Consider the following 20,911-nt stretch of genomic DNA (forward strand, 5'->3'; position numbering starts at 1 on the left):
GATGATAGTTTCTTGGGGGAGATGGTGGGTAGACCAGCTGAGGAGGTTTTCTAGTGGAGGGATGTTTTGGCCAGGTGGGAAGTAGCATCCAATTATGTTGATGGTTTTGTTTCGGTTAATTTTGAGGTTGGTATATATTATTTCTTCATTGCCTATTTGTGGAGCTGATGATTTTAAGATCTGGATGTTTAGATGTTGTTTAAATATTATAGCTACACCACCTCCTTTTTTGTTTAGCCAGTCAACTCTTAGTATGCCGTAACCTGTAGGGAGTATTTGCTCACTTGTAATGTGAGGTTTTAGCCAGGTTTCTGTCAGGATGACTATATCTGGGGAGTATAAGTCTATGGTGGCATGGAGTTCATGGACTTTGTTGGATATACTTCTAATATTTAGGCTTAGTAGAAGGAAGTCACTTGGCTTTCTATTGGCTGTAATATGGGAGAAGTTGTGGTTTCTAGTCTGATTATGAGGATTGGGGTTGGCGATGGTAGGGCCAGGGTTGGGGTGGATGTCTCCACTTAGGGCTAGTTTTGATATGCATGAGATTATTAGTTTTCTCAGTTTTTGAATGTGTTTGTTTATAAGGGAAAGTTTATGATTGTTCTCTGTGGGTAATAGGTATGGTGGGAGGGTTACTATGTTAAGTTGTAGGGATGCTTTACGTTTGAGTAATATAGTTGGTAGAATATGTGGGGGGTGCATAGGGATGGTTCTTGAGCTGGTGGAAGGGGAGCTGAGTATGGGTGAGACATGGGTTGTGGTGTGAGTAGTAGTACAGTGGTAGTGGTTGAGTGGGGGAATGATGGAGCTTTGGTAGGATGTAAGATATGCAAGGAGAGTGCATGCAGTGAGCAAAGGAAAGGTATGCTTGTACATGTCAGTTGAGGAGGTGTGATAGTAGAGGGAATATGGAGGAGGTAGTGTTGGGTTAGCGCTGTGGTTGGCTATTGGAAAGATGGGAGGGGTTTGAGTGCAATAAAGGTGGGACCACTGGGGGCAGGAGGGAATAAGGGGCAGGGCGGGGAGCGAAGTGGGTAGAGGCCCTGTTAGGTTCTTGTATGAGGGGTTGGAAACAATCACAAAGCAAGACAAGTATGTGTTAAGAACAATCACAATTGACCAAGGACTGCTCTGAAACTGTAAGTCTTGTCTTAATTTCTCAGGTGGAAAACCAGGATAACCTTGTATCAGTAGGCTACTGTGGTATAGTTTAAATAAACAAACACACAGTATTGATCAGTTATGGATACTATTTGCTAACAGAAGGGAATAAGAGAAAGTGGAAGATGTGTGTGGTGGTGGTGGGTGGGGGGGGGCTGCTTACTGCCAAAGCACAGTGCTCTCCAGGGGAAAATGAAGATTGGCCCAAACAGTTAGACACATACTCAAAGTTAACTGTAGCTGTTTGCAGACAGTTCAGACCCAGACTGCACTTTTCTTATAGGAATGTTAAAGGTGGTACCGCAGTTGAATACTTAAGAGTGGTGTTAGGTCTGCAAAAGAAGAGTACAGAGAGGCGTAAGCACTTTTGAGATGGTAAATATATATTATAAAGATTATAAAAAACACACTGAGCAAATAGCTACCATATGCAGGACAATGTCCTGAACCACTACTTAGTATATGCAGATACTGAGCCAATTGGAAGAACATTAGAAAATAAAAACCCAGACAGTTATGCAGCCACAGATAAAAATATAGCGAGCAGCAATCTGTCATGTTCTCTAATGTGATTCTATCCACCAGTAACAGCACAAACTTATAGAAATAATTTAGACACTAGTATGACCTGTCTACACACAACACTATTACATGAATAACATTAGTGAACAAGGTGCAGCTATGCAAATAGACCATACATACTATTATACTAGTAACAACTTGGTGCATGCCATAGTAACATCAATAATAAAGCATAAAACATATTAGATGTCTAACACAATTCAACATAAACATATACAGTTGTAAAATGTCTAATACAATTCAACATAAATAGGCATTTACAGTTGTAAAACACTTACTGGAGAGATCATGTACCTTGTCTCAGGAACCTCACTCAGGATTCTGGAGAACAATGGCAAATATAAACGTCCTATCAAACACCATTATATGAGGAGATTACAACTACCCAAACAATGAGTGGGTGAATTACTCATATACAATGTCCTTTGCCCAATGTGTCCTAGAGTTAAGAAACTCTATCACCCTGGAACAGCTGGTCAGCACACCCACTAGAGGTGACAACATACTGGACATGATCATCACCAACATGGGGTACCAGTGCTCCACAACAGAGATAAACCCCTCGCTGGTAATATCAGATCATTAAGTAATCACACTGGACATCCACATCCTGCCCCCACACCCAGTCAATGAAACCACTGTGAAGACATTTTCAAAAGCAAACAGCACACTTCCCAAGACCAAAGTGGAATGCCCCAAAACCATCTTGCTATAGGATAATGGTATATAATTTGCCAAATCATTTACAAGTGCATCCTATGAGCATCTACAGGGATGCATGGATCGAGACATCACAAATAAAAGCAAGATGCACTCCTCCAAAAATAAGAAACAATCTGGTGGTCCTTGCCCATAAATAAGCTAGACAACAGAGTACAACACCCCTCATATGCTACACTGCAGTGGTAATTATTGATCTAACTGGTGTAGGAATAAAACAGTTTTCTGCACCAAAGGCTACCTGCTGTACCACTTACATTGATACTATGTTGCTATGAATGTATCTGAGATTTGAAGTGGACTTTGAACATGACATGTACCACGTATGGGATGATTTAAGGGTACTTATGATAAGATGCTGGGATTGACTTCTATTTTTGAACAGATAAGAAAGCTAAAGGTTATGGAGACAAAGTGCATGAAACAAATGGTTGAATGCACACTGTGGGGCAAATGATGGAATGGGGGCATTAGAGCAGAAACTAAAGTTGCTCAAGTTGCAGAAAAGGTAAAAGAGCACAGATTATGGTGATTCAGGCACATGTACAGGAAACCAGAAGACAATCTGGTAAAGAATGTTTGGGACTGATAAGAAGAAGGCAAGAGAAAAAGAGATGAGGGTATTCAGCAAAATGGATGGACTGTATGACAGATGATCTGTGACAGGCATGATTGTTGAAGGAGATGGAAAAATGGCACTGAATTGAGAGAGCTGGTGAGAATTTAATTAACACTTCAATCTCATGAAGAAAATGGGAAAAAAAGGGGGGATTGATGATAATGATGGCATGGTATAGTATGGTACGGTACGGTATAGTATGGTATGGTATGCACGGTATGGTGTGATGTGGTATAAAATAAAGATTTCTTTGTTTGCTGACAATTTATGTGATAAATTCAGATAATTTATTAAAGATTTTAGACCAAGTTTTTGGATCAATTTGGTATGTTCTCTGCAAGTTGAATACAATGAAGACAAAAGTAATACTAGTGAACTTTATTAGAGACTCTCAGATACTGAAGAAAGAGGTATATTACATATGTGTCAGATGTCACATTGCGTGTAACTGAACTGAGTATTTGCTTTTGGTGTTTGCTTGCTGTGTTATTAATTAGTTGAACTTTATTGTTTTCACAGAAATCAGTATTTACTTGCAAAACCCACTCATTTACTATGGTAATGTGGTGATGTCAACTTCAGTGGGACTAGTTGCAAGGTTATAATAATGTATATGTGAGCTATGCCAATGAAGTGGTCTGTGACTTGGCATGGGAAACCAAATATCTCATCTAGGAATGCCCTGAAACAGCTGGTACTGCGTGTAAATATGCTGTGTCCTGGGCAAGAATTACCTGCCTCTGCTACCACAGCCACACCACAATGATATGCATCTGAATTTACATTACTGTCTTTCATACATGTTGTCTGAGCAGTTTAAGGTGATCTTTCTACAGCCCCCACCTTCTATTTGCCAGCCCCCACCCTGCTGGTCTACTTTCCAGACTGCACCCCACCCTTCTTTAAATTCCTGGATCAGCTACTGCTTATTCCCTCTCAAACAGTTCTATTCATTTTTCCATGTCAGTCCTGCTGTGTATCTTTGTAATATCCATAAAAAGTTGCAGCTTCCTTTTGGGATTGTCTGCTTTGCAGATCAATAGCCATATCCTTAAATATTCTCAGAGGAAAAAACATGAATAAAGTGACTACTACAACACTCATCTAGTTAAAGCTAGGAAAAATAGGCAAAAATATTAAAATAAAAATATAATATATATATATATATATATATATATATATATATATATATATATATATGTGTGTGTGTGTGTGTGTGTGTGTGTGTGTATAAAATATTTGATTTATTTTATATATATATATATATATATATATAAAATAAACATATTAGGAGGCATGTGTTAACAATTGATAACAATCAGTCATATGCTATTTAGTTAGTTACATATTGGGCCGGATTCACGAAGGCTTGCACGGAGTCTAAGAGTAGAGTAAGACTCCATGCAGCCAACATGTCTGCCGAGCAATCCAGAAACAGTCGGCAGGGGCGTGCAAGAGAGCTCCTAAAATGACTCTTACACGGACAGGGTTAGGTTATGCAAATTACCTCATTTGCTGCCAAAAGCTATGCAAATGAGGTAAATTTGCGATCCAGGAAACCCTAACCTGTCTGAGTAAGAGTAGTGTTATTTGTAGAAATGTACTCAGTTGTCAACTGAGTACCATTCTGCAAATAGCAAAACAGAGCCGTGACAGCTCCAAATAAAGGATGCATCCAGTTGAGGAAGCATGCCAATGGCCAAATATACGGCCGTTGGCATTTTTTCCCATTGCAAAGTAAAAAAAATATATATATTTTTTTTTTACCTCGATCTCCGATGTTTAAGCGTAGCGCAGCGCCACGCAAATGTGCTGCACTCTAAAAATCAGAAAACCAAAAAATAAATGGCACAAATAGGGAATTTATTCAAAATATTAATCTGCCATGCAAGTGAATGGCAGGCTGAAGACAACATGGCTACTGAGTAGAGGTTGCTAAGGGGGGAAGCTCAGTCTGAGAGATGTAACTAAGCATTAGTAGGCAATCCTATGCAAATGAGAATAAGGATAAGGATAGTGAATCCCAATATTCCCTGCTTTGTGAACCATGTCCCTAGAGTCTAAGAGTAGGAAAAGAAGAGTAACAGAGTAGGAGATAGGTGATATCATGAGGGGGGTATGTATGAAAAAGACTGCAAACTTATTGGAGCAGAGTGGCATGTGGTTGCTGTGAGCTACACAGGACTAAAAGATGTGTATCTACAGTTGTCTAAACTGAAATCAAGAAACTGAAGGTGTATGCCGTGGCTATCACTAAAGTTTCTTGCAAAGCTGCTTACACTGTGTGCACGCGTGTGCGCGCATGTAAACCCGTCTAAGCCTGTGTGCGCATGTGTGTGCCTGTGTAAGCCTGTGTAAGGCTGTCTAAGCTAGTATACATGAATGTGCACCTGCCTAAGCCTGTGTAAGCCTGTGTGCATGCGTGTGTGTGTGTTTGCGCTTGTTTGCGCGGCGCTGCCCCCTGTGGAAACAGAAATGGGAAAAGGAAGGAAAGGAAGTAGCAGGAAGTTAACCAAGGAGAACTAGCAGAGCTGCCAGGTGAAATCAATCAGAATCAGTCAATTACACAGGCAGTACACTAGCGCAGCCCAGCACCTAAAACTATGTAAACAACATCTCCCCATGTTTTTCTCAGAAACACTGCAACACTGCAGTCAACAAAGAGAAGTGAAAACTTAAAAAGCTTAAACTGACATAAAAATGTTAGGGGCTGCCATTGCTGTTATAAGGCAACATGTGCAAGATGCTGAGGGTGGAGATATTGCGAATGCTGCTGAGCAACCCACAGTGAGGAGACAGAAAAGAGTGTACAGACCCAGGGAAACCTACCAAGGGCTACATGAGCTGGAGATAGTGGAGTGCTATAGAGTGGACAGAGAGCTCCTGCAGCAAATTGTTGAGCTGTGCAGGCCACGCCTCACACACAGAACCAACAGAGGGGAACCCATCCCAGTGGAAACCAAGGTATGTGTTGGCCTGAGAATACTAGCAACAGGCACCTTCCAGAGACTAACTGGTGATATGATGGGGATTTCACAGGCGTCAGCATCAAGGGTACTGCACCAGTTCCTGATTGCCATGTCAACACATGTCGGTGATCATGTATATTTCCTCAATTCCCGTGAGGTATTGGCCAGCAATATGCATCTCTTCCAGCAAATAGTGGAATACCCTGAGGTAGTGGGTGCAATTGACTGCACGCACATACACATCAAAGCACCAGCTGGTGAGCGGGGTAGGGCCTACATCAACCACAAGGGCTTCCACTGCATCAACTGCCAGGTCGTGTGTGATGCCCAGGGCATAATACTGAATTTGTGTGCTGGTTGCCCTGGAAGCTACCACGATTCCCATATCTGGCATCTGTCGCAGCTGTACCAGACATTTACAAATGGGGATATCCCTGATGGTCACCTAGTGGGGCATGCTGGATACGCACTGGAGCCGTGGCTGATGGCACCCATCAGAAATTATCACACACCTGAACAAGAACTCCATAATGATGCACACGCACAAACACGAAATGTAATCGAGCGTGTGTTTGGGATGCTCAAGTCATGGTTCCGGTGCCTGGACACATCTGGTGGAGCCTTGCAGTACTCACCAACTACATGTACCCAAATTGTTATGGTATGTGCCATGCTACACAATCTGTTCCTGCAAAAGCAGCTGCAGCAGGAACAGCATGGGGCAGGGCCAAACAGCCCCCCACCATTGCCAAGGCCTGCACAGGCACAGCGTGACTCAGAGGAACAACCTGAGCCTGCCTCAGTAGGCAGAAGGAGGTGTGCCCAGTATGCCTTGTCCTTGGCAAAGAGGCAATGCATAGCACATACACTGGCTCAGTAGGAACCCTGGAAATGATACCTCTCACTGACTCACACATAAAATGAAAGGGATGGCCAACTTGACACTACCTGTTTCCAAACATGTATAGGGAGTGTAGTATGTGCATCTGACATAGGCAGCCCTGCAGCACCACCTGAGGCATGATTGCCATGTTTTATGCAATACAAAGCAGTGCTAAGCAGCTTTTACCAATATCTAGTATATGTAAACAAAATTGCTCGTGCAATGTTGGCCAAGGTCAGACAAAGCTGAGCAAAGTCAGTTAAACATGCTCATATCTGCTTTACTGTACCTTAAGCAGTCTGGTCTGGCCAGCATGAAAATAAAAAGCAGTTACAGGGCTTGAACCCAGAATACTGTGCACTATCATCACAGTACTGAACCACTAAGCCATGATAGCATTACAGTGGTACAGACACAGCAGGACAATTGTACACTAATGCAAACACAAAGCAATGCTGTATCATACCCCAAATGTGGCAAATGGGTAACCTCACCCACATGCCTATGCAGACAGAGAACATCAGGCCAGGCGTTGTGATGTGGGTTGTGTAGGCTATGAAATCACAAGCTAATATATGTGGCAATAGATGCTAAGACCTGTAGTATACTAGTATGCCTCAAGCCAGTATGATAGGCAACAGTACAGACTGTAATGGCATCCTGTACATAGCAGTGCAGGCACAGCAAATGTGTATAAGTGTCAGGTAAAAGCCACATCCTATGTACACCCACAGTAACAATCCGGTGTACCCACAGTTAGAAATATACAAAGAATAGCTGTCCCCCCTGTATGTAGAAATGTTGATAGGTCTTTGCAAAGTGTCTCATGGAAGCCTTGCATGCACAGCATGATCCCTGTTGATCTATGACACAAAGGTGAGCCCTGCTGTAAAAATACACCTTGATTTACCATACACATATAGTACAAATGTGTATTGTGTGTGTCCTCACAAAACCAATGTAGTGGATTTCAATCTGCATCACACTGAAAGGTCATACTGGGCATGCTCACACACAGGCTAAATATGGATGTGATGATAAGCGATCTATGGACAAATGTGTATAGTCATCTCTACTTACAGAAACACATTCACAAAGTGGTCTGAAAATCCTATGTGTACACACAAACTGCCAAGGTTTGTGCATGTAGGTCAAAGGAGGTTGCCTCTACTCAGCAGTCATCAGACCTGTCAGAGACTACCACAACACATTTGCGAGGAATCTGACTAGGCACATTCATCAACTAGAAAGAACAATGAAGAACCTTGACAAGAGGATTACTGGCCTCAAATAGTTGCCCCATGCAACAAGAATGAATGTAACCCAAGCTGTACTCAGTGGCATACTGTCTACACAACAGATCTCTGCCCAACAGACAGGTCCATGTCATGGTTACACTCAAATCTGTTCTGAGTTACAGCTCAATGGCACTAAATGTACAGAGTCAACTGATATTGGCAACATCCTGACAGATAGAATCAGTGTTAACTTTACTCCCCTCTCACCCATGAAAGAGCACATGTCTATAATGGAAGACTGCAAAGTTGCTGTCATCATGGCTGCACAGGTAAAAAACACTCTCCGAAGCCAGTATCACAGCAGCCATGAGACTAGATAACTTCCCAGGCTGTGTAGTATCTACTTCCCTGAAGTAAACATTAACATGGAGGTTCTGTGGCTGCTGACGTTTCCACAGGGCTGCAAACTAGGAGCCATCATTGTAAACACTAAAGATGTGGACATCCTACAAAAGGGCCTCACTGAGACAGATGGCTGTTGTCCAAGCCATGGGCTGTAGCTCAATGCCAAAAGGTGCATTATCATCACCTTTGTTAAAATCTCTGTAGCCAAGAACTACAACATAGGTGGTAGTATACCTCACACTTTAAGTGTGATAAGAGACCCTGGGTCACGGGTGGACAGTGAATGCAACTGTGATAAGCCCATTCCCACAGTAGTCAGGAAACCCTCTTATGTGGCACACCTCATCACAAAATGTGTCTCATGCAGAATAAAAGATGACATTGTTCCCCTCTACTCACCACTCACTAGAACTATAAAAGAGTACAACACCACTGTTGCTATGTACCTCACAAGACAACTACAACAACTGGAAAGCCAGCAGCAATACCTCACAAAGAGCATTAGTGGCCTGAAATACATGCCATATACAGACCATCGCAAAATGCTCCATCTGTACTCCCTTGCATATCGCCTACTCAGAGGTGTTCACTGCGTAACATCCAAAGCTATGTCAAACATGCAGCTGTTGGATATGATCCACGTAAAACACTCACAAGCACCCTGACCTTTGGACCCAAGACCACGAGTGAAATACAGAAGGAAGTGGTGCAGCCATTTACCTTATGGATATCCACACCTCCAGGTTACTGCCACAGCATGAGGCCTTGGAGACCATGCAAGTGCAACTAATATTGGGCAAAGCTGCCCATCAGATTGTAGCCTGCTACAGATTTTTATTTATTTATTTATTTATTTTATTTATTTAAATTTGTTGACCGGGAGTGTCCGACTGGACGTGGGTCCATTTTCAGTGGAGGCCTGGGGAGAAAAGCTCCACAGTAAAATAAACAGACAGTAGTTACACTGGATTACATAGTGATTAACAATTTAACATAGAAATTACTTACAACATATTTACAGATGAAGAACATAGTACATCAGTAGACAACTAGAATCTTTATCTGTGAAGTACATAACAGGCATTAACAAATGTAACAATGAGAAGTTCCTGCTATATAATAAGTACTAGGCTTATGAGCATCTGAGCTTGCTATCATCAAGGTAGTTAGTGGAGGTGAAAGAAAGGTAGTAGTTGGATGGGGTGGATGATATTAGAGTGGGAGTTGCAAGGGCATAGCCAGCATGTCTTTAGGTGCGCTTTTAATAAAGTTTTGAAGTTGGTGCATGATGGTACGGAGGTAATTGTGGGTGGGAGTGAGTTCCATAATTTGGCTATGGCGCAAGAGAATAGTGCTTCACCAGCAGAGGTATTGGCTTTAGTGATCTGCAAGTGATTTTTGTTGCTGGATCTTAGTGGTCTGGTGGTGCGATAGGGTTGGAGTAGATTCTGGAGGGATGGGACATTTAGTGGATGGTTTACTAGTTTGTGGGTGAGTGAGAGTTGATACCACTGAAGGAGGTGAGGGAGTTCAAGCCAGCCCAGTTCAGCAAGTGAGAGACAGTGGTGAGTACGGTAGGATGCCCCTGTGTAAGTTTGATTTTGTTGTAGCAGGTCTCTAGCTTGTTTAGATCACATTGCCTTAGGTTGGTATATACTGGAGAGGCATAAAGTAGGGTGGAGATAAGGTGGGAATTTGCTATTGAAATCTTTGCTGCTTTGGTGAGAAATTGTTTATTTCTGTATAATGCCCCTAGTTTTTTGTGGACTATTTTTATGGTCATGGATATGTGAATGTTAAATTTTAGTTTATTGTCTATTTCCACTCCTAGCAATTTGGTGTGTTCAGTTGGGTATACAGTGGTGTTGTCTTTTGCTGTGATGTTAAAGTGAGAGTTGTTTTGAGTATGTTTGGTGGGTTGGAAGATGAGTAGTTTAGTTTTGTTTGGGTTGAGTATTAATTGGGCATCGGATAACCATGTTTCAACAGAGGAAAAGGCTTCCTGTGTGACTTTTTGCAGTTTGGGTAGGGACTGGGCTGAGCAGATGATGGTAGTCATCTGCGTATTGGATGAGTGTGCCATGTTTGGTGGCAGAGGCTAGATTATTGGTGTAAACAGAGAAAAGTAGGGGTCCAAGGATGGATCCTTGGGGAACCCCTATGGAGACAGGTAGTTGGGGAGATATGTCATTCTGCCATACAACGGATTGTTGGCGGTCAGACAGGTAACTCTGAAACCAGTTGGTGACTGATTGTGAGAAAGATAGATTATTGAGGACAGAGATAAGTTGTTTGTGTGGGACCATGTCAAATGCTTTAGATAGGTCTAGGAAAGTAGCAGTGGAGAGATAGCCATTGTTTTTATGCTGAAGGATAGTGTTAGTAAAGGAGAGTAAGGCAGTGGTGGTGCTATGGTTTGGTCGGAAACCATGCTGAGTACTGGAAAGGAGGTTGTTAGTAAGGAGGTAGTGTGAGACCTGAGAGTGTATGCATCTCTCTAGTATTTTGGAGAGTGGAGAGAGAATAGCTATGGGGCGGTAATTGGTTAGTTCTGCAGAGGGTCCGCCTTTGTGGAGGGGAATTATATGTGAGACTTTCCACAATGTGGGAACGTAACTTTCTGACAGAGATCGGTTAATCAAGATGGATACTGGGTAGGCCAGAGCATCAGCTGCGATTTGTAGGTATTCACTTGGGAGGTTGTCTGCTGCTAATTTGGTGGGTTTAAGTTTCGTTAAGAGTTTTTTATGTTGGAGGTAGGTACAGGAGAAAAGAGAAGGCAGTGGGAGATTACTAGTTGAAGGTGTGGGTTGGAGGAGGGGTTGTGTTGTTTAGCTAGTGATACTATGGTTTCAGTGAAGTGTGTGTTGAATGAGGTAGCAATATTTTCTGAGGAGTGAGGGATGTTAGGAGGAGGGTACTGACTTTACCTGGGTGGAGGATGGAGTTTATGGAGGACCAGAATTGTTTGGTGCTGTGTTGTGAGGAGTCTAGGGCACACTGGTAGTATTGGAATTTGTCCCCTTTTATTAGCTTTTGAATCTATTATGAGTTCTAGGAATTTCTGTCTAGCTGGGGTTTTGGTTTTGTGCCAGTGCTCCCAGGCTTTATCCCTGTTTTTCATTTCTGACTTAGTCGTTTTCTGTAGCCATGGGGGGGGTTGTGCTTTGGTTCTGGAAAATCTTATGGGGCATGGTAATTAAAGATGTTCAGGAAGGTAGTATTAAAAGATTCAACTGCGTCATCTAGACTGAGGTACTTTAGAGCATGCCAGTTACATTCTTTGAGGGATGAGATGAATGTGAGTGGGTTAAAGTTTATTTTTTTACGTATTTGACAATAGATGACAGCTTTAGCTTGGTACAGGTATTTTTTGAGTAGGAATGTTGGGGAGTGATCACTGAGGCTATCTGATAAGCAGCCTGTTATATATGACTGGGGGTTCTTACTGACTAGTATCCAATCCAAGATAGAGTGCTTGCTGGAGTTTTTATGTATCCTTGTTGGTGACTGGACTAGTTGGGTGAAGCCATGAAGGTGTACATGATGGGTTGGATTGTTGCCAGAACAGGATTGCCAGTCAATATTGAAATCACCTAAGATGATAGTTTCTTGGGGGAGATGGTGGGTAGACCAGCTGAGGAGGTTTTCTAGTGGAGGGATGTTTTGGCCAGGTGGGAAGTAGCATCCAATTATGTTGATGGTTTTGTTTCGGTTAATTTTGAGGTTGGTATATATTATTTCTTCATTGCCTATTTGTGGAGCTGATGATTTTAAGATCTGGATGTTTAGATGTTGTTTAAATATTATAGCTACACCACCTCCTTTTTTGTTTAGCCAGTCAACTCTTAGTATGCCATAACCTGTAGGGAGTATTTGCTAACTTGTAATGTGAGGTTTTAGCCAGGTTTCTGTCAGGATGACTATATCTGGGGAGTATAAGTCTATGGTGGCATGGAGTTCATGGACTTTGTTGGATATACTTCTAATATTTAGGCTTAGTAGAAGGAAGTCACTTGGCTTTCTATTGGCTGTAATATGGGAGAAGTTGTGGTTTCTAGTCTGATTATGAGGATTGGGGTTGGCGATGGTAGGGCCAGGGTTGGGGTGGATGTCTCCACTTAGGGCTAATTTTGATATGCATGAGATTATTAGTTTTCTCAGTTTTTGAATGTGTTTGTTTATAAGGGAAAGTTTATGATTGTTCTCTGTGGGTAATAGGTATGGTGGGAGGGTTACTATGTTAAGTTGTAGGGATGCTTTACGTTTGAGTAATATAGTTGGTAGAATATGTGGGGGGTGCATAGGGATGGTTCTTGAGCTGGTGGAAGGGGAGCTGAGTATGGGTGAGAAATGGGTTGTGGTGTGAGTAGCAGTACAGTGGTAGTGGTTGAGTGGGGGAATGATGGAGCTTTGGTAGGATGTAAGATATGCAAGGAGAGTGCATGCAGTGAGCAAAGGAAAGGTATGCTTGTACATGTCAGTTCAGGAGGTGTGATAGTAGAGGGAATATGGAGGAGGTAGTGTTGGGTTAGCGCTGTGGTTGGCTATTGGAAAGATGGGAGGGGTTTGAGTGCAATAAAGGTGGGACCACTGGGGGCAGGAGGGAATAAGGGGCAGGGCGGGGAGCGAAGTGGGTAGAGACCCTGTTAGGTTCTTGTATGAGGGGTTGGAAACGATCACAAAGCAAGACAAGTATGTGTTAAGAACAATCACAATTGACCAAGGACTGCTCTGAAACTGTAAGTCTTGTCTTAATTTCTCAGGTGGAAAACCAGGATAACCTTGTATCAGTAGGCTACTGTGGTATAGTTTAAATAAACAAACACACAGTATTGATCAGTTATGGATACTATTTGCTAACAGAAGGGAATAAGAGAAAGTGAAGATGTGTGTGGTGGTGGTGGGTGGGGGGGGGGGTGCTGCTTACAGCCAAAGCACAGTGCTCTCCAGGGGAAAATGAAGATTGGCCCAAACAGTTAGACACATACTCAAAGTTAACTGTAGCTGTTTGCAGACAGTTCAGACCCAGACTGCACATTTCTTATAGGAATGTTAAAGGTGGTACCACAGTTGAATACTTAAGAGTGGTGTTAGGTCTACAAAAGAAGAGTACAGAGAGGAGTAAGCACTTTTGAGATGGTAAATATATATTATAAAGATTATAAAAAACACACTGAGCAAATAGCTACCATATGCAGGACAATGTCCTGAACCACTACTTAGTATATGCAGATACTGAGCCAATTGGAAGAACATTAGAAAACAAAAACCCAGACAGTTATGCAGCCACAGATAAAAATATAGCGAGCAGCAATCTGTCATGGTTCTCTAATGTGATTCTATCCACCAGTAACAGCACAAACTTATAGAAAAAATTTAGACACCTGTATGACCTGTCTACACACAACACTATTACATGAATAACATTAGTGAACAAGGTGCAGCTATGCAAATAGACCATACATACTATTATACTAGTAACAACTTGGTGCATGCCATAGTAACATCAATAATAAAGCATAAAACATATTAGATATCTAACACAATTCAACATAAACATATACAGTTGTAAAATGTCTAATACAATTCAACATAAATAGGCATTTACAGTTGTAAAACACTTACTGGAGAGATCATGTACCTTGTCTCAGGAACCTCACTCAGGATTCTGGAGAACAATGGCAAATATAAACGTCCTATCAAACACCATTATATGAGGAGATTACAACTACCCAAACAATGAGTGGGTGAATTACTCATATACAATGTCCTTTGCCCAATGTGTCCTAGAGTTAAGAAACTCTATCACCCTGGAACAGCTGGTCATCACACCCACTAGAGGTGACAACATACTGGACATGATCATCACCAACATGGGGTACCAGTGCTCCACAACAGAGATAAACCCCTCGCTGGTAATATCAGATCATTAAGTAATCACACTGGACATCCACATCCTGCCCCCACACCCAGTCAATGAAACCACTGTGAAGACATTTTCAGAAGCAAACAGCACACTTCGCAAGACCAAAGTGGAATGCCCCAAAACCCTCTTGCTATAGGATAATGGTATATAATTTGCCAAATCATTTACAAGTGCATCCTATGAGCATCTACAGGGATGCATGGATCGAGACATCACAAATAAAAGCAAGATGCACTCCTCCAAAAATAAGAAAACAATCTGGTGGTCCTTGCCCATAAATAAGCTAGACAACAGAAGGAGGAAACTAACACCTGATAGAGCCAACTTCACTAAAGGAAAGGCATCACTGATCATTATTAGGATGAAACAATGATCGCTCATAAAATAATCCAAGCACAGTTTCTAAAGACAAACTGCCAAGGAATGTAAGAATAACAACCGCAAAGCCTTCTGTAGCTATATCAGACATGTAGGTGTCAACTTCCAAATATGCTATCAGCTACTGAAAAAAGTAATGACATACACCAAACCAACTTTCATTGCCCACACCCAGGGGGGCATGTGCAGTGTAAACTCCCCCCCATCACCCCCAAAAGGGCCTGTGTCTATCACAGAAGGATGCAGAGACACAGATGTCATGGACATGCATGTAAAGACAGCCCTCACCAAAGCTAAGCACATAGCATCAGTGTGACTGTAAGTTGTCCCAGGCTGTGTCTTACACTAGGCCCACAAGGAACTACACCCTCACCTACATTCACTGTCCAGACTCAAGCATATCACAGGCTATGTACCCAAAGAATGGCATACAATAACAGTCATCCAGCTCCACAAAAGGTGTGCCAAAACAGAACCTGGAAACCATTGCCCAACATGTGTACTCAGCCTGGTCTACAGAACTATTGAGCAAATCATCATGGAACCCATACACTGAGACATTGGAGATCTCCAGACACTGGACTCTACACAACTTCACCTTGTTAAAGGCATAGCCTGGCTCCCAAACCTAGTTGACTTATTTAAAACAGTTACCATGAACATAGATGGAGGTGAAAGTAGTCCACACAGCCCACCTGGACCTCACTAAGGGCTTACCACACCATTCCCCACTCTGTCATCATGGACAAGTGTACCAGCTTGAACATGAACAGCTATGTCACAGGATGGGTGGCCAAGTGGCTCACAGATCAAACACACATGTTCATAGTTGTGGGTGCCATGTCCAACTCTAAGCCAATCACACATAGCATCACACAGGTCTTGGTCCTGGGACCCCACCTGTTCAGTCGATACTGCTCAGAGGTACAGGCAAGCATGGTAGGTGTAAGGTTGAACAGATTTGCAGATGACTGGAAACTGTGGTCCATAATTGACTGTACAGCTGACAGACATCCTCCAGAAGTGTCTTACAGAGACAGATACCTGGTGTCAAAACAATGTCCTCAAGCTGAATGGCAAAGAATGCATAGTCATCCCCTTTGGGTAATACAAAGTGCACACAAATTACCACATAGGTGGTAATCCAGCATGTACGGAGAAAATAATTATGGCCCTGGGGACACAGGTAGATATTAAACTCACCTTTGATGATCACATGGCCAAAGTGTTTAGACATTCGTTCAATGTAGGCCAACTAATGTCACCTAATGTAACACACTTTGTATAGTCTGATGATGTCACCATCCTACAAATATACCTGTGGAAAATAATACTCTGAGAAATTTGTATAGCGCATCGTGTTAATGCTTACTCCTCTAGTATCATGAAGTAATTAGGTAGGGGTTTGAATCGTGCACTGTGTGTGTGTGTTCCCCTTGGGAAAGAACAACCTTTTAGGAGAGTAGTGAAACACCTCAAAAGTGGTAATCTAATCTTTGTCAGTTCTGATGATGTCAGCATCCTACAAATATACCTGTGGAAAATAATACTCCCAATAATCCGTATAATGCGTCATGTTAATGCGTACTCCTCTAGTATCATGAAGTTGTTAGGTAGGGATTTGAATCCTGCACTGGGCAATTGTGTGTGTTCCCCTTGGGAAGGAGCAACCTTTTAGGAGAGTAGTGAAACACCTCAAAAGTGGTAATCTAACCTTTGTCAACTCTGATGATGTCAGCATCCTACAAGTATACCTGTGGAAAATAAAACTCCCACTAATCTGTATAGCATGTCGTGTTAATGCTTGCTCCTCTAGTGTCATGAAGTAGTTAAGTAGGGCTTTGAATCCTGCACTAAGCAACTGTATAGCATGTCATGTTAATGCGTACTCCTCTAGTGTCATAAAATAGTTAAGTAGGGCTTTGAATCCTGCACTGGGAAACTGTGTGTGTGTTCCCCTTGGGAAAGAACAACATTTTAGGAGAGTAGTGAAACACCTCAAAAGTGGTAATGTAACCTTTGTCAAGTCTGATGATGTCAGCATCCTACAATTATACCTGTGGAAAATAACACTATCAGTAATTCGTATAGTGCGCCGTGTTAATGCGTACTCCACTAGTATCCTGAAGTAGTTAGGTAGAGGTTTGAATCCTGCACTGGGCAACTGTGTGTGTTCCCCTTGGGAAGGAACCACCTTTTAGGAGAGTAGTGAAACACCTCAAAAGTGGTAATCTAACCTTTGTCAAGTCTGATGATGTCACCATCCTATAAATATACCTGTGGAAAAGAGAATTGACAGTAATGTGCATAGCGCGTCGTGTTAATGTGTACTCCTCTAGTATCATGAAGTAGTTAGGTAGGGGATTAAATCCTGCACTTGGTGAGTGTGTGAGCTGTATGTGTGTGACACTGTTGGTCAATGTGTTGTGGGTTTTGCTTTTACCACTGTATGACATATCAGTATGCATTGCACATGTGAGCTAGCTGTGTGTCAAATACATATCTGTACATGTTACCTCAATGATTGTATGTGTGGGAACCCTGCTTTCTCCAAGAACACAGCTGTCATCCTTGCCAGACTGTGCTGCTGCTTCCCAGACCTTAGGTCACATCTGTATGCTTGTGACAAGGCCAGCCACTGCACTGATCCCTGGCCTAGGTCATCTGTGTCACACAAAGTCATTACAATTGCTATTGAAATGTGTGAGTGAGGGTCTATGGCCGAGGTATATGTCAGACCTGTTCAAACGCAGCAAAGTCTGTCCATGATGACTATTCATAGGTGTAGAACAAACTGTGGATATGCATGCAGACCCCTTATTGCTTATGTGATCCACCAAGGGATTCCAGAATACCTTTGGAAATGTGATTAACAAAGGAGAGATGACATAACACTTGGTTGCATGTACACATCGGTACCTGTTCATCAGGTGGCTACTACCTATGTGGTACTGTGGGGATATTATGTTCCTTATAGGTGGATGGCAATGCTTAGTTTGGCTTATAGCTTTACAGCATGGGTCTGACAACAGGCATCTGTCTGTATGATACCCTTGTGGAGTATGTGTGTGTCATCTGGAGAATGCATTATAGGCCACAGTATGCATTACCAGACGTGGATGGACATATCCCTACTGTAATTGCTTGTACCTAAGAGAGCTATATGGCAAATAGGAGTGGTCCCAGTAATGGATGCAGGTGAATACCAGTGGTCACTGGCATTGTATAGTACCTGAAGGATCCAAATGTTGCTGTGTGTCCTACATCTGTGTGTCGGTTGTCAAGACATCATCTAACGATTGGTTATGGTCAGGCTGGTGAAGTGATGTATACCACCAGAATGCAAAACAATGACAGATAGTAACAGTATCACCCACAGCACAGTGTCAAACCATGTCATACACACATGTGTAGTCAGGTTCCGGAATGAGTGTAGTACAATGCATACTGGCCACCAATAGAAACTATGGAGTGATACTGTGTAATACAGAGCATGTCATCCTGGCCATGTGTCCACTATGCACGTACATGCAGACAGTGCACCTCCACCATGTTCACAACTGTACACCTGCAAATCTGTGCTACACACATCCCACACATACTGTCCACTCTCTAACACATGCTGCCAATACTGCACACATCAGCCAAGTGGCACGTGGCCAGACAATACACTATTGGAACCAACACTGGTATAAACAACACTACAATGACAATCATAGCTTTAATGCATCATGCCTGCTCAGCTACACCTTCAAGCATATCATTACACTCTACAGCTGACAACATACTAACATTGCTATACTGCTATATAGACACCCTGTGCATCAGCACCATGGTAGCCTGTTCCTGCATCGATGTTACAGATGACAGGAGGCATCACAGGTTTCATCATATGCACAGGGTGTGTTGTTGGTTCGTCTGAGGCCTACAGTGAGCCATACAATTGACGTGTGTGTGTGTGTGTGTGTGTGTGTGTGTGTGTGTGTGTGTGTGTGTGTGTGTGTGTGTGTGTGTGTGTGTGTGTGTGTGTGTGTGTGTGTGTGTGTGTGTGTGTGTGAGGGGCAAGAATATTGTAATGGGCCAATGTTGTTGTAATGTGTGTGGGTATGTGTTAGCCCTAGGTGCCTGGAGTATGTGTGTGTGTGTCTGCATGCACACAGTTCCACCATGTGGCTGCCATATACGGGTATTTGTGGGACAGCCACAGACTGCACCTGTGAGGCTTTACAGATCACCGTCTCTGGCCATGGATACGGTACTTGTGCCTGGCAGGGGTGCTACTGACACTATCAGGTACTAAGCCTGACAGGGTACTATCCTTAGAGGTGGATGAATGCACACTGGACACAGGCCCCTGCTTGGACTGTCCAGAGCCAAGTGCACGTGGTCTTCTAGGACATTCTATAGACAGCCCACCCCCAACATTGCTGGGGCTGGTACTGGCAGTACAGGAGCGGCTGTGGCTTGAGGGATGTCTGCGGCAACTGCCAGCTGCTGATGTTGCTGGCATACCTCCACGTCGACGTCTCAACCATCCCACACTGTCCTAACACACGGACATGACATTACGGAGGATGTTTAATGTCTCTCCCCAACGTCTATCAGTGACCTCGGTGTAATGTCAGATGGCACCTGCAAGGTCACGGATACTGTCAATGACAGCGGTGTTATGGGCCCTCTGTGCCCTTAGTCCCTGTCTGGTGTACTGTTCCATACGTGCCTGTGCCTCCATGACAGCCTGGAACATGCGTGACATTGTCAGACCTGTGGCACATCTGCCAGTGGCATGATGAGCAGCAGTGCTCCTAAGAGAACCCCAGGACATCTGCATATGTGGTACCCTTCCAGACATCTGGATATGACTGCTGTGTTGGGATGCATGTGCCATGGATACCACACTGTCTGTCCCTCAGCTATGGGTATTGGTGATGGATGTATTGGCAGCATGACTATATGCATGGATGGTGTGGACAGCTGTGTACTGTCAATTGGTGGCCCAATGACAGACCCTGGCAAACACGCCTGTGCCTCAACACACCTATCTTCATTATCACTATGTGGCTCAGTGACATCAGTTTCCCTGCTTCAGTGAACCAGCCCTAACATAGCACCTGTGGGAGGGAGACAGGAAACACACTTTATGACCTGTACATGATGTCGGTACACATGAACACATGAACACATGCACACATGAACACATGAACACATGAACACATGCACACATGCACACATGAGCACATGCACACATGAACATATGAACACATGCACACATGCACACATGCACACATGAACACATGCACACATGCACACATGCACACATGCACACATGAACACATGCACACATGCACACATGAACACATGCACACATGCACACAAATACACTCTTCACTACAGCAGATACACACACCACCAGCAATCCAAAACATACTTAATAGTGGTTGAAGGTGGGTTACAGTATCACAAGGCAAACAGTCATATCACACATGTCAGCATGCAGCATGTTTGTTGCTCAAGACCATGCAGCGTGAGTGTAGACAGCCCGTGTTAATAGCAGTATACATGGCTTTAATGCATGTGTGCTGTTGTTCAGTGATTGGCCTCACAGCCACTCATTACATGGGTTTGTAAGGTGCCCAATAGGGAGCATTGAGTAACATGAATGTGTTATGTGTTGAAGAGTGTCGCACAGCCCAATGATAGGCCTCTACCCCTCAGGTATATTATGTGTGCTGTGTGGATGACATGTGGGATACTGAAGTGTGACATTACAGCGGGTGTCTGGATACGCTATGTGTAGCATGTTAAGGTGTACTGCGTATGACAAAGTTGTGTATGTTGTGTACATGTGTATCAACTATGCCTATCCAATGTCCAGTATGGTGTTGCCACAATTGTGTGTGCTGCTCTGTGTATTGCATGTGATTGAGGCAGCTACTGTCATTACTGAGATGTGCATAGTCTCACAGCAAACATGCACAGCATGTATTATGCATAGATGTGTTACATGTACATGGCTTACACCTC

The sequence above is a fragment of the Protopterus annectens genome, chromosome 4.part1 (genome assembly GCF_019279795.1).
Source record: "Protopterus annectens isolate FY-2018-M chromosome 4.part1, PAN1.0, whole genome shotgun sequence".
NCBI lineage: Eukaryota > Metazoa > Chordata > Ceratodontiformes > Protopteridae > Protopterus > Protopterus annectens.